Source organism: Podarcis vaucheri, assembly GCF_965113315.1.
Source record: "Podarcis vaucheri genome assembly, chromosome: 4".
Taxonomy (NCBI): domain Eukaryota; kingdom Metazoa; phylum Chordata; class Lepidosauria; order Squamata; family Lacertidae; genus Podarcis; species Podarcis vaucheri.
The window spans coordinates 91289947-91304180 of NC_138762.1; positions in this window are offsets into that span (position 1 = coordinate 91289947).

Genomic DNA, 14234 nt, shown 5'->3' on the forward strand with positions numbered 1-14234 from the left:
GCCAGAGCACAATTTCTGTTCTCATCCTGAAGCAAAGTTCTTAACCTGAAGCACTATTTCTGGGTTAGTGGAGTCTGTAACCTGAAGCGTATGTAACTTGAAGCGTATGTAACCTCAGGTACCACTGTAAAAGGCTTTCTTGCTGTTCTGAGACAAAAGGAATATAGAACTTTGTTTCCATTTGTGTTAGAAATGGAAAACCAGTCATTTTATTTCAGTTTTCCATGCTCCTACCCGATGTTCTTGGTTTTCATAGAAAGTTTACATAATCTAAAGTAATCTGAAGTGTTGGTCTATGCATGTTGGCATTTTATATGTGCAATAGGTCCGGTGATTTGAGCCTTGTTTGACATTTTAAATGGTAATTGTATGTTATTTAGCTGAAGGATGATGTAGTGATGGCTTTCCAGATGTTGCACTCTAGCTCCCAACAGCCCCAACAAGCATGGACAATGACCTGGGATGATGAGCGTTGCAGTCCAACGCTGGAGGGGCAAAGCTCTTCTGTCCTTACAAAAAATGCTGCAGAACAATAATGAAACTTGTGCATGTTGGTGTTATGTATTGAAGTTCTCACCCTGGGCCAGCAGGGGGATACTGTAGATAGTTATGCGAATGAAGGATCGAAAGTGACGTTCAGTGATTGGATAGTTTTAGAAAGTTGCTACAGTTACATTGTTCTGGAGCTTTATATAAGCAGGCTGACTGAGCTCTTCAGTTCAGTTCTGTTTCAGCTTACAAATAAAGAGCTGCTTGGAAGAATCGCTGTGTCATCTGATATGTTTACCCACAACTTAACAGTTGTGTTCTTCTTGTTGGCTTGTATCCAATGCAGTGCTTTCCCACTACCACAAGGATTTATGCTTGTACAACGGGATTCCCTCCCCCTTCTCAGCCATGTGCCCCAAAACTATTCTCAAATTCCCCCTAACCCTCTGGAACAGAAGTCTCTTTGTGCAAACATTAATCCTTACACTATTGGAATGGTTACCTACCAGTATATTGGATGCAAGCATTTTATTGCAGATTGCTACTGCTACTAATGGTATTACCTGATTTATAGACCACCTTTTGGGTCAATTGCCCTCTCAAAGCAGTGTTCAAATTTCATAAAAGCAATCACCCTAAAACATTTTGAAGAACAATACCCCACATTCTAACCAGCTTTTGACACACGGAGAACAAAACCACAACATCACGGCAAAATGGGGGAAATTGTGTGCGGTGAACATCTTGATGGACTACTAGGATTTCCTAGAATCATAGAAATATATACAGTGATACCTCGGGTTACATACGCTTCAGGTTACATATGCTTCAGGTTACAGACTCCGCTAACCCAGAAATAGTACCTTGGGTTAAGAACTTTGCTTCAGGATGAGAACAGAAATCATGCTCCGGTGGCACGGTGGCAGCAGGAGGCCCCATTAGCTAAAGTGGTGCTTCAGGTTAAGAACAGTTTCAGGTTAAGAACGTACCTCTGGAATGAATTAAGTAATTAACCCGAGGTCCACTGTAGTTGGAAGGGATACCAAGGGACACCTAGACCATCCATTTTCTGTTTAAAGACCTCCAATGAAGCAGAGCCCACTACACTCTGAGGATTTTGTCTGCCTCAAGTCAAAAGAAGAAGAAGAAGAAGAAGAGTTTGGATTTGATATCCTGCCTTTCACTCCCTTTAAGGAGTCTCAAAGCAGCTAACATTCTCCTTTCCCTTCCTCCCCCACAACAAACACTCTGTGAGGTGAGTGGGGCTGAGAGACTTCAGAGAAGTGTGACTGGCCCAAGGTCACCCAGCAGCTACATGTGGAGGAGTGGAGACGTGAACCCGGTTCCCCAGATTACGTGACTACCGCTCTTAACCACTACACCACACTGGCTCCTAAAGGGCATTAAATAAAACCTGGAATCTTTATGAATCACAGTTCAAATGCAAACTTTTGTAAAGATTAGTTTAGATTGAGAAGGGACCCAGAAGAAAGAAGGGGGAAAGAGTGGAAAAAAACATGTGAGAACAGCTCCTATAGATTTCATGCATCTATCACTGAAGTATAGTCTCGACTTTTCTGAGCTGAGTTTCTTCCCAGTGCCAAAATGCATAAAACCAGCTTCATTTGCCACTGTTCCAGTGAGAGCTCCAAATTGTATAAGTGCCACAGTAATGCTTAATCTCCCGCTAATATCCCTAAGTTAGTAAGAAGGAAGACGCTGGATATAGATCATCACTTATGCTGGCAAAGTCTGGGGTGTTGCCAGCTGTTCAAAGATCCATGTTTATGTTGGTACTCTTTCTGATTAAATTGCGCACGCAGGTTAGCTAATAAGTCTTTTGCTGTGAAATATCTCGGTCTGGCTTGGATCCAGAACACAAATATATATATATATATATGCAAAACGGCTTCCTCTATAACCGGAGCCAAATTGGCTGTTAAAGTTGAATAATAATAAGAAAAAGGAGGGGGGGCTATATTTCTTTTGCCGCTCCACAACAGCAGGTCTCACTCCATTGGCGGTTGTAGAAAGTACACACAATGAAAATCTCTTGAAATACAAATCTGTACATTATTAACTTGTTCAGCGTCTAACAAAACATCCAAACTATGACATATAGTATAGCAAAAATCCAAGAAAAAGTAGTGATGTAATACTGTGTGTTCCTGACTTCTTCAAGTTGTAAGAAATTCAAGGAGCATCTCAAGGCTTCTGTTTCCTTTGGGGTAGGCATTAATGCAGAAGGAGCAAGAGGGGATGAATTTGGTGGGCAAGCTCTTTTCTAACCTGCAAACTTTCTACTGCAAATGTTCCCTCCATTTTCCCACCAGTGGAGGCCAATTCCCCACATTCTGAGTCAAATTTGGAGCAAAACTGGAGGCATGCAACATGCTAAAAGGGCTTGTGCTGATTGCGTTTGCTTGCTTGTTGGTTGGTTGTTTTGTGTGTGTGTGTGTGTGTGTGTGTGTGTGTGTGTATCTTCTTATATAAATAAAAACGGGTGTCATCATGCTGCAGTTTGCATGGCTACCAACAGGTGGCCGCACCAAATCCAGTGTTGTTGTTTAGTCGTGTCCGACTCTTCGTGACCCCATGGACTAGAGCATGCCAGGCACTCCTGTCCAAGTCCAGTAGGATGACAGAAATACGGCAGCAGGTGGGTGGTACTTCACAGAGCAGCTTGGCAAGCAACACTGCAAGGCGCCTGCCCCCCTTGTGAGTTGTGAGGGGATAGGTGAAGTTAGAAGGAGAGGGGCTGGTCAGGTGTAAAGGGAGGAGGCACTGATAATGTGTGGAGGAAGGGGTTGGCAAAGTGGTTTGCAAGTAGGCAGGGTTGGCTGGAGAATTGAGTAGGGGCATCCAGGGGTGGGGGCATCCGCCACTATTGTGTAGGAGAGGGAGAGAGAGGACATGCTTGCATGCAATGACTGGTAGAGGAGCAGTGGACTGCTCACTGTGCAAATATTGTAAAAAAAGTAAAAAACAAAACAAAACTTTTTGGGGGTGTTCTGGTTTTTACTTGTTGAAATATGGCAACCCTACAGTTGGTCTACAGTCTAGAAAAAGAGGTGCTGGAACTCACCATGAACACCTCCCTTGTTCTCTTATCATGGCAGTGGCACCCACCTGAGAAGTGCTGGAACTGTGTTCCAGCAAGTTCCAGCTCAAAAAAATCCCTGAGTCCCAGGAAGCACAATACCAGGGTCCCTGCTGACTGACCTTGCCCTCTGATGCAGTCAGGTCCATCTCTGTTTCTGGTGCTGAAGGAATGGTATCTATCTGCCTTTCCACACCCTTTGCACATTTCTGAGCACTTGCTTCAATTTCACCTTGACTAGTAAATAGCTTCCAAGTTTACAGGCCCTTTAAGAAATATCCTCCAGATTTTATTGTTGATTTTATTGTTGGAGAAGCATGTGGTGAGTAAGCAAGCCATTGGATGCAGTAGGCAGAATGCCTTGAAACCTGTAATAATATTACTGATTAGCAGGAGATTCTCCAAGCAGCTCACAAAATAAATGATTAGGTAGCTAATATACTTTAGTTGATTGCATCATTATGTTTATGATGGTTCAAAGCAAAAGGAGGACACAGACATACTTTTTTTTTTTTTTTGGTATGTGGAGGGAGTTTGGAATTGAGCAACTTGATTCTTGATATCTCTCCCTAGCTTCCAGGAACTGTTACTAGGACAACAAGGCCTGTCGTTCTGCGGCTCCACTTCACAGATTGTTATGAAAGTTGTCAAAGTGATGCCAGTTTCTTTTAATGCAGTGGTGTACAAGCTTTCAAATCAGAGTCCCTTGTTAAGCATATCAAATCTAAGACTGCTGATTTCAGAGATTTGCCAAATAACCATGGATTTCCTACTTCAAAAGGCCACTACAAGTTAGATATCATGTGGTGCATGGAAATGGACAGATCTTATCCATTTCACTTTGTCAGTATCCATTTCACTCTCTTTTTTCCACTCTGAAGTTCAGCTTTCCACATTTCCATGTGTGATTATTATTATTATTATTTTTAAAAAGTTGTCATGAAAATTCAGCAGCATTTCAAGACAAATTACATTTTAGCGCTCTTTATTTGGGGGTGTGCAAACTGGGTGGGTTTTCCTTAAAACACTCTGGATAGTTCTTGTTATTCTACCCCCAAAAAGTAATGAAAAGTCTTGGCTAAAACTTCATCCCAGAACTGCTCACTATCTTCTGGTCCTGAGCTGCATCACAAGAAGAATGTAGTGGTTCAGATCATTGTGTCAAACCTACAGATGTAAAGATTCAACTAAGGTACATGAGAATTGAGATAATTTTTACCCCTCAAACCTCTAGCCTTGCCCTGAATTTTCGTAGGATGTGATACACTTCTAGTAAGCTGGCCCTGAAACAACCGCAGCGGCAGGTTGCATTTTCTCTCCAAATGCATATTAATGTGTATGTTCTCCTAAAAATGCATATTGAAATGCATGTTTTGATATATTTGCATTATGGAGAGCTTATTGTTAAGTGTGAAAGCCAGTGGGTAGCTAAGTTCCATTCTGCACAGTTGCCTAAGAGTACATAAGAGTACATGGTTCAAATCAGTGTCTGCAAAGACTGGATTTCTTAACAATCCCTGTACAGAGTTCTTTAGTCTGATTTTTAACCAACTAAAAGGGCAGCCCTTGTCATTTCCAAGCATGCAGCATGTGGGCTTGCAACAGCAAAGTGATTGGCAACTTGCACCCTAGATTAGCAAATCAATCAGGTTTTTTTTGTTTGTTTTTTTTAGTAATTCCTTCCACTGGGTTCCAAAATCCTTTTTCCTTCCTCAGGCTGCAGCATGATGTTTGTGACTTTAGTGAGGACATCAAAGCCCCATCAGTAATTGAAGAAGAAAGATGGACAGCTTTTGCTCTGGCACTGAGGGCAGCAGTATTGAAGGAACGTTAAGCAATTATTGTTTGGGAAGCAGACCTGGTCTCCTTTGAAAATATTCCCAGTGCTTTCTTTTTAAAAACAAAATAAAGGCTGTTTTGCCTAATCGTGATTTAATGTTGAGTCATTGGTCCAATGTCAGTTAGACATCAGACTAACACAACTTAGTAAGATAGTCATACAGATTCCTTCTTTAATTTCTGTAAGCGGGAATATTGTGAATCACTGGCTTTCTGTGCTTGTAATGGCACATTGAAACTAGATAAAGTTGTGAAATGCCATTGGGTCAGGTGCACAGATCGCAGAAGTTGCAGATATGGAAATAGTCACCAAGGCAGGGGGTGGGATTGACCTACATCCTATTGACCTTGGTATCTCAGAGGTTGTAGCATTGCTGTCTTCACTCCAGTGGCAGAGATTATGTTCAGCCATGGAGCCATCATTGTTGCCACCAAAGGAAATTATAGCAAGCAACATATTGCATTTCTGGAACCTGAGCAGCTGCAGAATTCTCCAGCACCAAGTCTCCCACGATCCTTAAATAGGCAGTTCATAGATTGGTCTGGCCAGTTCTTTGAAATGTCTTTCTTTGAAGTATCTTCTACATCTTATCTCAATTTGCCTGCAACAACGTATTTCAAAGAAATAACTTTTATAATGAACACCCTCATCCCATTTAAAAGTTCTTACTTTGAAATGCATCATTGAAGGCCCATATGGGTAATGTGTTTAAGATTTGTGATTAGAAATATTGCCTCTTCAAAATTCTTTTAAAGGAATCAATAAGGGGTCATCTTGAACTGTACCAGGACCATATTGTTATGGGGGCTAAACCTGTCCGCTGTGCTCTTTTCCTGATGTAAATCCCTCAACCTATTTTACTTATTAGGCAAATCAAAGCTTCATAGAGGACAAGGGTCTACATTGGGAGCTCAGCAAGAGGGAAAGGCTTACATGCCCTCTGGCACTAGGATTTTGATCCAGCTGGTTGTTCTAAGAAGTCCATAAATTTAAGAGCTGGTGCCTGAATTTGAACAGACTAAATCTGGAATTTAGGTCCACCCATCTACTCCTAATTGACATTCAAATTGAATGCAACCATGAAGCCCAAGAACAAATCCAACATTGGATACCTTATCCATATTTCCTAAATATAATGTCTGTTGTGGGTGTAGCATATCTCAACATTTTTGAGTTTTAACATGGAAATCAACGTTAAACAAAGTTGCTGTTGCTGCTGTTGTTAATTGAATATCTATATTACTTTTATAACACTTTAATTGTAAAATGTTTTACAGCATGTCCCTTAATGTCTACATTGAGAAATGTAATTTGGTAAAGGATTGCAAATTCTCTACCAAAAATCTCTAAAATATTCCCTCCTCCTGTTTGCAGAACTATAATGCCTTGGGAAGGTGGGAATGATACCACACAGGATTCATCTTGTCTTCCAGGCAAGAAGCTCCATGTCTTTGGCTGTGGCAGTGGTGGTGGTTGTTCTGGCTGTTACTTTACTATACATTTATATTATTTGCATTACTTCCTGTATTTGGCATCTCAGTTGGTGTTTACCTCAAACACAGTAATTACTTTCTGTCTAAATTTCCTCCCTTCCTCTTTCCCTCTTTCTTTCTTGGGATTATCCTCTATACTTTGGATTTTCTTCAGCCTTATCTCACTTTCTCAACACTTCACAATTCAGAAAAAAGCCTTCATTTAGGTCACCCACAATGAATAAACTTAACTTGTTTGTCTCGTAACATTCCTGAAATATATTCTCTCTACTGTGTCTGCTGCCTTAGTGCAAGACAGCTCTTTTTTGTTTATTAAATGAAAAATAAAGAAAAGAAAGAATAGTGAGTGACTGAAAGGAACAAAGAATTCCTATTCCAAATTAGAGGTAAAACACAGGCAATTTCTTTTTAAGTATAGTATTTCTTTTAATTTGTATTATCTCACTCTGTCTATACAGCCTATGAGCCTCTTTGCTGTTTCTTAACTACAGCAATATACTGGATTAATGGTTTCAATAATTTTTGAAAACAACTCCTCAATGCATTTGGTTCCTGGAAGAGTATACTGCATAGAATTTTATATGTACTGGTATGTTATCTTCTTTTCCCTTGTCCCAAATTTAATTTCCCTATTTTACCGTGTGCAGCATTTATTTGAACAAGCATACACCAAATCTGTATTGAGACTAAGGATATTTCCAGACTATCACCATTTTCAGGTGGGATCCAGTTTCATTTCAGCCACTTCAAGTTGTGCAATTAGAGTTGATTTGGTGGTCTTGCATAAAAACCTACCCTGTCAAAACCAAATTGGATTCTTTTTTATTTTTGCAATAAGGAAAGAGATGGGGAAACGCACTGGAAAGTGTGAGATAATGACTGCTCAATAAACAGCTGACTTGTTTTACCTCCCTACAAACAAATCTGGATAAATGCTCAATAAACAGGTTGTCTAGAAGTGACCTGAGATATTTATTCTGCAGTTTGGCAAGCCATAGCATGTGGCATCCACGTTATGGGTTACCAGCATATTCTTTTTTCCTTCTCCAGTGTGTTCAGTAATCATTGCCAACTTGTCCAAAAGTTTCAAGCAAGAGTAATAAGCAATAAGGCTGTCCAAGTGAGCACTCTCACATGCATGTGGGGTCAACCATTAGATGTCCTCAGCAGTGTTGGGTACAATCTGAAACCTGCATAGGCACATTTGACTGGCTTTCCTCAGCCACTCTGCCACATTTAACATTCCATCTTTTTTGAGATTGGGTGCCATCTCCATGGTTTCATAACCAGCCATATTATTTTCTTCTTCACCTGTCCAGGCCTGCTCAGCACATTGGTTCTGGGATGCTAACACAAGATCTTGCAAGGCGACCTGCAAAATTTCGTGTAAGCATCTCCATTTACCTACAGTAATGTTGAGCAGATCTTGCCTCCCAAGCAAGGCAGAGAACTTAAAAGCTTGTTATGTACTGTGTAACCCCAAGCAGCTGTCCCGCAAAACGAGATTTAAGCTCTCTACATCCCTTGTATTTAACTTGCGGCATTCCAACCAGCCTGCCTTCAATCGCTTATGGTTGAAATTATGCAAGTTAAATGTATGTAAGACCCGATTGTACTGTATGTCGCTGTTTTAAATGTTTTTAGGCATTCATGTATATATATTTTTTAAAAAATGTTTTTCTATGTTGTTGTTTTTTAAAAAGAAAAAAACACACTAATATTATTGTTTTAACATTTTGGTGTTTGTTGGCCTGGGTTCCATTTGGAGGAAGACTGGGACAGAAATTTAAGTGACGATGGTGATGATGTAATTATTTAAAAGCTGGTGAATGGTTGCATTCATAGGAAGGTACTGTGCATGCTCATGAAAAATTTACAAAGCGGAGAGTTTCACACACCTCTTCTTTGCTTTTGTTTTTTCCTGATAATTCATTCCCTGATCTCTGTCTGCCCCATCACTACAACTTCTAGTAGTTACTTATTTCAAGAGAGATTTTCTCTGAACTACCATAACTCCTTTAAATTACAACTGTCTTTTCTTAGCTCCCTTCAGCTCCCTGGAAACTTCTAAAAAAAATAATAAGATATATATTTTTATTTTTAGCCACAGCTTCAATTTCTGTGCTGTTTTAGTTTTGTCACCTCCCTCCCCCGAAAAAAAATAATTTCCAGACAAATTTTATTCACATCCTTTGAAGCCTTTCTCCTGCTGTGCTTTTCCTGACACATTTTAAAAAGTGTATATTTCCATACTTCAATATTGATTGAAAAAGTTCTTATACAAACAACCTAATAGCATTTTCATAATGTGCTTTAATATAAGGGCTATGAGCTTCAGGAAGTAATTATGCTCCTCTAAGGAGGTGAATGATGGGATGTCATGAACATTCATCTCCACAGGTGAAAAAGGAGGTCTGCATGAAAAGGACTCCCTGATGTAGTGGTGGAAAGCTCTGCCACTGAAGCTCTACTACTGGTAGAAAGGTAAAGGACCCCTGGACAGTTAAGTCCAGTCAAAGGCGACCATGGGGTTGTGGCGCTCATCTCGCTTTCAGCCTGAGGGAGTTGGCGTTTTTCCATAGACAGCTTTCCGATTCATGTGGCCAGCATGACTAAACCTCTTCTGGTGCATGGAGGACTGTGATGTGTGCCAAAACACACAGGAATGCCATTTACCTTCCCGCCATAGGGGTACCTGTTGATCTACTCACACTGGTACACTTTCAAACTGCTAGGTTGGCAGAAGCTGGGACAGAGCAACGGGACCTCACCCTGTCACACAAATTTGAGCTGCTGACCTTCCAATTGGCAAAACCAAGAGGCTCAGTGGTTTAGACCGCAGTGCCACCTGTGCTGATAGTACTTCAATGGTAGTAAAGCCATAAATGGGGGCTGCATCTGCTGAATCCAAAGTGCCTCTTTCCTCCTCACAAGCCTCCAGAAAGAGTGAACAGGTTAGGAGCATGTCAGGGTACTGGGATGGCTTTCAGCCCTTCAGATCCCAGAAGCATTCCCAACATACCTCACTTTTGTCCCTATTGTCCCTTGGGCCAGGGCATTGGAGCCTTCTGCAACAAAAGGAAAGAGAAGTCCTGCATCTGATCTCTCTCATCCGTGTTGGAGCTGTCCCGTGGGTCATGGGATCACACCCTTAATTATTTAAGTGATTAATCATATATTTCAATTGCCAACATTTCTGTTGGTTTGTCAGTGGAACCAAGTTTAATTGAGAAACATTGCTTATGTTTGTTTAGTGTATTTTGGTTCTGTTGGCACTTTAGCAAGGAATGGAAATGATAATACTGGTGATGCCTTTCTTTCAAAACTGTTGATGATGATACCACACGTTTATTAATTTAGAAAGTACATTTCTTCATATATATATATATATATATATATATATATATATATATATATATGCAGGTTTTGGTGTCTTCGGGTGTCTTCCCGTGTAAGAGTCGGGGTGTCTGTGCGACGTTTCGACGAGGTCTCACTCGTCATCTTCAGGCTGGTGCTTTCGGCTTCTTGTTACTGGAACAGAGCAGAGTCTGGTGTTTGAGTTCCTATAAATACTGTTGAGGGGTGTGGTGTATAGCCTCCAACGTTCTGGGCAGAGAGGAAGTTCCTAGATTAGTGTGCCTTTTCTTCTTTTGTTCCTTAATTACTTGAGGGATATCTTGGGTGATTTCATGAGTGATATTCTGAATACCACCCAAGATATCCCTCAAGTAATTAAGGAACAAAAGAAGAAAAGGCACACTAATCTAGGAACTTCCTCTCTGCCCAGAACGTTGGAGGCTATACACCACACCCCTCAACAGTATTTATAGGAACTCAAACACCAGACTCTGCTCTGTTCCAGTAACAAGAAGCCGAAAGCACCAGCCTGAAGATGGCGAGTGAGACCTCGTCGAAACGTCGCACAGACACCCCGACTCTTACACGGGAAGACACCCGAAGACACCAAAACCTGCATTCCTGTACCCGTGAAAATCTACAAAAGCATATATATATATATATATATATATATATATATATATATATATATATATAGGATTTTATAATGTGCAAATATATTTAAATTTAATCAATTGCATTCCAGTCAGATGGTTCAAAGACAGATGGTGAGCAGCTACCAGTTCTTAAAGTGGCTGACAGCTGCTGTTATCAAGCCTCCTTCATTTTGTCTGATAATAACCAACCCATGCTGAAAATGATAGGAAAACTGAGTTTAACCGCACATAACAATGGACCGTAAATATGATGTTCTTTCATTATTATTTTCTAGGTTATTCTGCTTTGTTTCCAGATTATTCTACATGCCATAATCTAGGGTTACCAGACTTCCCTGGTTCCCAGGGACAGTCCCCGGATATGCAAATCTGTCCCCGGACAAATTCTGTCCCTGGAATGTCCCCAGATTTGCAAATCTGTCCCCGGGAAATGTGGCAGCGGCAGCCTCAGCAGCCCGGAGCCAGCCTGGTAGCGCAGTTGGCTCTGGCTGGCTTCAGGAGCTACTTGCTGCCGTGGAGCCCGCCATTTTTCCTTGGTGGAAGTCCCCATATGATGTGGCCACTGCCACCACCACTGCTGAAGAGGACCCAGGGACGCCCCTTCCCCTTTTGTTTTGACTGATTGGGGGAGGCTAGGGAGTTGTGGGTGGCCGGCCGTTGCCCAGTTTTTTAAAAAAACCTCTGTGCATTTATCTTTCACAAGGTGCGAAAGAAGGGTTTTGCACCTTGCCTGGCAGAGAAACCGCGTGCCTTGAGTCCCTCCTGGGCAATGGCCGCCCGCCCACGACTCCCAATCTGTCAAAACAAAGGGGGAAGGGGGTAGGAGATCGGGGAAGGCTCAGGAGTCATGGGCACACGGTGCACTGTTGCCCAGTTTTTTAAAATTTCTGCCCATTTATGTTTCACAGGGTGTGAAACAAGGGCTTTGCACCTTTATAAAATATGCATGTGTGCTTGGGGCCCAGGGTCGTTCCATCCCCACTACTGACTCCCTGTTCCTACTCAGCTTCAAAAAAGAAAAAGGAAAAAAGGGGGTCCACGGATTAATTGAAAAAAATCTGGTGACAATGTAGGCTTTTTACAGCCTCATTTCAGCTGTTCTGATGAGCTGTTCACCACATGTCAGATCATAGTTTGAGGATGTTGGTGTTGAAGCCCAGGTCTTGTCCATACAGCAGGAACTTCTGTAGACATTGTTGTACAAGAGCTTATCTCCCTTTGCACATGCCTATCACACAAATGTCTGCCCCTTCTTGTGGGCCATGTTCCTATACCGAGGATACTAGCAATCTTTTCACAACTTTTTACAAGAAAGGGAAGGCTGGAGTAACATTTATGGGCTTGCTTCGCATTTTGTATATTGTTAGGCAGTAGCAATACATTGCGGATGGTATTCAACTACATTTTACTCAGAGTTGATCTACTGGACCCAGTTTTATGGAACCGAAATCATTTAGCTGAAACCAGATATTTTATGGTTTTCTCTAGCTCTTTTTGTATCCTCCACATAGTCCAAACATTTTTTAAAAAGAGAGCAGCAGCTTGATTAAGCAGCATTCACTTCATCTCCCTCCAAATGAACTTCTTCACAATGGAATATTTTGCCAGTCATTAATCAATATACTGAAAGGGCATCGTATGTAGTCACATTGCGTTTTCCATCTGCTTTCTAAACAACAGTACACTGCAAAAGAATGAAGAATGCCTATCTAATTTACACTTTTTGCAGTGTTATTTTCTGTTTGCAACTGGACCATTACCCCTTTTCATTGTTTTGTGCAATGCAACTGCTCCACTGGAAAATATTACTTCATTGCGAGGAAAAATATTAATTTGTATTGGTATTTTAGAATGATAGATATCCTTTTGCATGCCTGTTATTTTGGCAAGCGTGCCAGGTTGGTGGACAGTAATAGGCAGTGTATTAATCTGCACCATGAACATTTATTGAAAAGTTAGTTAATAATCTGTGCAGCAAATTTGTGAAACTGACTTTGATCAATGGTGAATTTCAGTTCACATTGTCCACTCAGACTTACCCAGATCGGCAAGTCAACAGATTTAGTGCTCTGTAGAAGCTGCCTCAATAGGCCCTAAAGCGTGAAATACCACTTCCTTATTCTTGCTAACTTGCTTCATTTATGAGGCACAAATTAAGGGTACTGATTGCCAAGAAAAGAAAATGGCTCCATCCAATAACGTTTTGTGTTTATGACAGACCTCCTTGCATCTGATATTAACAGTCTGCAAACAGAGTGCCTCTATTTTAGGAATTCAATTTCATTGAAGCTTGTCCCTTCAGAATGCAGGACCTTTCCAGAATGATGGATCTTCTACAGGGTAGGTGCTGTCAAATCTGTAGCCATGCCTGAATACACTTTGGTAATTTATTTCCTGCTTTCTTTGTGCTAATGTAATGAGCTACATCATAGCTGAGGCTCAGGAAGATGTAGAAGCTGTCGTTCTTATCAGCATGGTACATATCAGCGTAACAAAAAATAAACCAAGTCTAAGCTCTCTCTCTTTTTTAAGTCTTTTGAGAAAGGCCCAAAGGTTCTAATCATACATTTTGTTATATTTAACAAAACATAAAACTGGGTAAAAAAAAAAAAAACACTATTTATGCAAATCTGTGTATACTACACTGGCTCTTTTTTTCCCATGCTAATGAGCCACAGTTTTTGCTGATTTGGTTGAAAGCCCAATAGATATTGTGGCATTTTTTTTCTCTCTTTTTGTGGACACAAACATGCATTTAGTAGCTGACTTTTGGGGAATGCTAATCTGCTTATCGGATCTGAAGGTTTAAGGTATTCTCTCTCTCTCTCTCTCTCCATTTTCATAGCATTACATTTCATGTTTAAGAAACCCGTAGCATTCAAAGACCTATAGCTGTAATGCCGCACCTTGACCTTGTGTGTTGTGGACAAAGGGCAATGGGATTAAATGGTTTGTTAGAAAGTGCTGTATGATTTCATTTCCATGCAGATTCGGTAGGCACACTTTTGGAGTTTGGTAAACATGACTGATCTGATAAACTGGCAAAATGTGATTTGCAAACAACATATGTTCTAAGATGCTTTCCTTCTTATCTCCCAAAGTTCTGCTTGGGCATGGTGATGATTACCAGCACTGTCACACACAGCTCCATGTACACTGTGATCAATAGTGTTGAAATGTACAAAAGTGGACAGTAGCTAGCTAACAAGACAGTGAAGTGTGTCATTTCATACCTTTCTCACCCTGATCTGTCCACAGTGATCCATGTGACGGTCACCTCCAGGCTTGATTATTGTAAC